This window comes from Penaeus vannamei, chromosome 17, assembly GCF_042767895.1.
Source record: "Penaeus vannamei isolate JL-2024 chromosome 17, ASM4276789v1, whole genome shotgun sequence".
Taxonomy (NCBI): Eukaryota; Metazoa; Arthropoda; class Malacostraca; order Decapoda; family Penaeidae; genus Penaeus; species Penaeus vannamei.
Window position 1 is genome coordinate 5,293,055 of NC_091565.1, and position 4,180 is coordinate 5,297,234.

The 4,180-nt window shown below is 34.6% G+C and overlaps 1 protein-coding gene across 3 annotated transcripts in view; it reads right to left on the minus strand.

Moving 5' to 3' along the window:
* LOC113821066 (guanylate kinase) overlaps positions 1-3,820 on the minus strand; it is a 24,578-nt gene extending 20,758 nt beyond the window's left edge. Inside the window, exons 1-2 of one of the 3 annotated variants that reach the window (XM_027373493.2) lie at positions 3,705-3,820; positions 745-786 (exon numbers count right to left, since the gene is read on the minus strand). The gene's annotated coding sequence lies outside the window, so the exon portion shown is untranslated. Of the gene's footprint in view, positions 1-744; positions 787-3,582 lie in introns of all 3 variants that reach the window. The other 2 variants (XM_027373495.2, XM_027373496.2) reach the window with 2 other exon arrangements.
* Positions 3,821-4,180: the final 360 nt, after the last annotated feature.

Consider the following 4,180-nt stretch of genomic DNA (forward strand, 5'->3'; position numbering starts at 1 on the left):
TGACTGAGAGAGAGAGAGAGAGAGAGAGTGACAGAAAGAGAGAGAGAGTGAGAGAAAGAGAGAGAGAGAGAGAGAGAGAGAGAGAGAGAGAGAGAGAGAGAGAGAGAGAGAGAGAGAGAGAGAGAGAGAGAGTGAGAGAGTGAGAGAGTGAGAGAGTGAGAGAGTGAGAGAGTGAGAGAGTGAGAGAGTGAGAGAGTGAGAGAGTGAGAGGGTGAGAGTGAGAGAGTGAGAAAGAGAGATTAAGTACAAAAACTTTTGTTGTGCATTTCTAGAATTACACAAAAACACCCTGAACATTTTCTGGAAAAAATATCAATGCCTAATAATTTATACCATTCAAATGTGTATACCACTGGTCATCAGTTTTAACCCTCAAACTGCTAATAAACTGTGGATACTATATCATATCCCTGATCGCTGAAAATGTGAACATTGCTACATAGAGCCTATAAAAATATAATCCAACTTATGAATTTTAAAATTGTTCAATATCTCATGTAGTAGAGCTAAATAACAGGACCTTTTTCTAATAATTCACATTAATTTCAGATACAGATATTACCAAAACTTCCCGGAAAATCTAATAGGAAATCCACACTTTCCTTAATATGCAAAACTTCAATTAAAAGATCTGTATATGCAAATAAAAAATAATTATAATATAAGCTTCCACACAAAATTAAGAAAAAAATGGTGTTAGTAAAATTTAAAAACAATAAGTGGAAAAAAATCAGTTGTACTTACTTAAAATTATGTCTTCCAACAGCCCCCTTTATCTTCTTAAACCTGTAAAGAAAAGAACAGAAATATTCTGGCTTATTTTGTGGTTCTAAACTACTGAAAATACTTTGTCATCTTTCAACACAAAATGAAAAACATCTAATGAAAACCAGTACCAACAAATTACATCTAAGTTTAAATACACAACTACCATAAATGTGTTTTTATTAGTACAGGCTGACAATGATTAGCCAAAACAGTTAACTTATCTCATATCAGCTGGAGTATTCTTTTTTATTTTTACCCTGTAATTCCCCTGGTATACTTGCAATTTACTTGAGCTATTTTTCATATCATCATCACTACAGTTGATCAGCATAGCCTAAAACTACTTTAGATCAAAGTAGACATGATACATCATAAACAATTTATCAGTATCAATACCAAAATCTTAACCCACTCACAAATGGGCAGAAATGTGCCTAGATTCACTGATACTGGGGAGGTTAGGTCTTCTGCCTGGATACTGGTTGAGGTGCGAGTGAGTGTGCCAAATCTCAGAGTCCTTTCACCCACCTCATACCTATAGCTTTTGTGATATGATGCATAACTGTTGTAAATTTTACATCAAGATGCATCTGTAGTCACATTACTTGTTCTAAAAATGATTTGCTATTGTTACTCAAAAACCTTTGCATATTTTGTGATTTTATTTTCTTAAAAAATAATGAGAGAAAAAAATGCAGCAATCATAACTTCTCCTTCTTCATCTCGTACTTCTCCTATTTCTCCTACTCCTTTCTCTGATTATGAAAGCATTTGAAGCACTTTGTAGGATACAGAGGCATACTACAGCACTGACACATGATGTGTTCCTCTACCATCCCGCAGACCCACACCAATGACAGCTCCTAGTGCAAAGTGTGGCAGCCAATTTAGTTTCTTCAACTCTCCTCTACTGTATGAGAAATCAGAATAGGACCATCTGAACCACAAACTGTCATCATGCTCCTGAAAGCTTTATGGACCATATAGGTTCATTGAGTAGGTCACTAACATCTACTTAATTCATATCCATGTTGTAATTCACCACTACACAAAGTTAAACCCAAATAACTTATAAGCTGCCTAATAGGGGGACAACCTCACTGATGTGGATAGTATGGTGACAAGCTTCTTGCTCACCAATGGGAGTGTGGTAGTCCATACCATGGCAACAAAATGACATTCTTATCCCTAGACATGTATTTTTGGTTGGACTGGTGGAACAGGAATGACGGTAATGGAATAGGAGTAGCAGGCAGTGTAGCTCATATCCTTTCCCAAGCAAGTTCATGACAGCCTTCATGCTAACAGGAAGATTGGTACAGTCTTCATCCATCTATTTACAGTACAGGTTATCCAGCTACAGTTCCATCACTAATCACCATCACAGATGTGCGCCATAATGTCACATCCAGCCCATTTTGAAGGATAATCATGCACAGCATAGTGACACTTCCAGAAAGCCCAGAGGCTTTTATATATGATCCTCTGAATATTGGTGGAGGATGTTTGTAGCACAGGGAGAAGAGGATGCAACAGTAATAACTGTGCATAAGGCATGCCACATGGGTGTAACATCTACAATCTGATTTTACTCCTGGCAGAAACCAAACTTATATCATACATTTTGTTTCTCCCTTAAGGTGCAGTTCATCTTGTCTTGTGTTCGTCTAGGACCTGACTTGTGTCTGAATACCCAGCCAGAAGTAGTATTTCATCTGCAAAAAGCACCTCCGTATTAAATCTCACATGCCTCTAGCTTGAATAACACTGCCCATAGTATTTTTCCTCTGAACAACATGGAGCACAAAGACTTATTCCCTGTTTCACCATAGTTTCGTTTCATGGCATATATTTTGAATTTTGTGATCATTAACTATTTTATATAAAATCTCTATTATAACTTTTGTTGACTTTATATGTAATAATAATTTCTTTAAGTGTATTACAGAAATTACTTTGAAATTGCATCCTAGAAAACCTAGAGACACCTGAGGAAAAGCACACTCTCGGTCGTGTTATCACTAGCTCCCCTCTGTCCCCAGATTTCACACCAAAGTGACATGATACAATTCAGATAGCTGTTCTTACAGCCAGAATTGAATCGCGCCTTTATCCAGAATCCCACCAGTAGTTCCTGGATGAGAAGGAAGGGTGAGGTTGCTAAACAAAAAAAAAAGGATTACTGCAGAAATCAACACCCAATTCATTTATATCACATCAAGCTCTTGCCTTGTGAATATCTTCATAATACAAGAGATGTATTTAACCAGTTTCAAATATATCTTCATCATCGGAAATACATATATTTCTAGTAAAATATTCAAAACTTATTAAATATATCTCTTGTATTCTAAGGATATTCAGTGATATTCATTCTCATTCATACCTTTTCTAAATCTGTCAACATGAATACACTTCACTGTATACGAAAATCATGTTATCAGTCCACCCTCTTGCAGACCTACCACCTGCTGTACTGTGCATATCACATGTCCTGATTTTCATACAGATTCGTAATCAAACATCTGATTTAATCAAGAATATCTATCATGTGACACTAATTTTATGTATAGCATATTCATAACCCAAAATAGATAACGGGTTTATATATATAGTCATTTTTAAGCCGAGGACCACGTTGCATGTGAATCACTTTCATTATCAACACAGAATCTCTTGCACGAGAAAAATTCATATACTTCAAATATTATTTCTAAAATCGTAAAAAACGTTGACTATACAAATCAATGTCGTAATTAGCAAAAACTCCTCACGACAGCATTAATGAAGGCAAAACCACAATGCTTGCATTACCTGTAAACGTCTTCATTCACATTTCATTTCCTTTTACACTTTTACAATGGGAATCATCCATAAATGTATCGGTAATATCGTCTCTCTATTCTTATACAACTAATAAAACACTTGTAGATCACCTCAATGTTTTGCTTTCAGTCTTCCAGAGATTAATTTTTAATGAAGAGCTGCTAAGCCCGTGCGCATTCGTCTTGAACGTCGGCTGAACATGTAAACAACAAACAAGTGAAGGCCGAGATGCGCATGGCCTGTTGATTTGTATTGCAGTGTTTAATTCATAGTAGTATCACTACTACTGCTGCTAAAAATAAGGATAAAGATTGCGATAATGATAAAAACGATAAAAAACAATTAAGACGATAATAATAAAGATGATAATAATAAAGGTCATAATAATAATGATAATAATAACAATAATGATAATGATATTAGTGCTAATAATACTACCAATAATATCAATACATATAATTATCAATGATAATAATAATTATCATAATAATGAAAACAACAACAGCAACAACAACAATAATAATGATAATAAAAATAATAATAATAATAATAATAATAATAATAATAATAATAATAATAATAATAA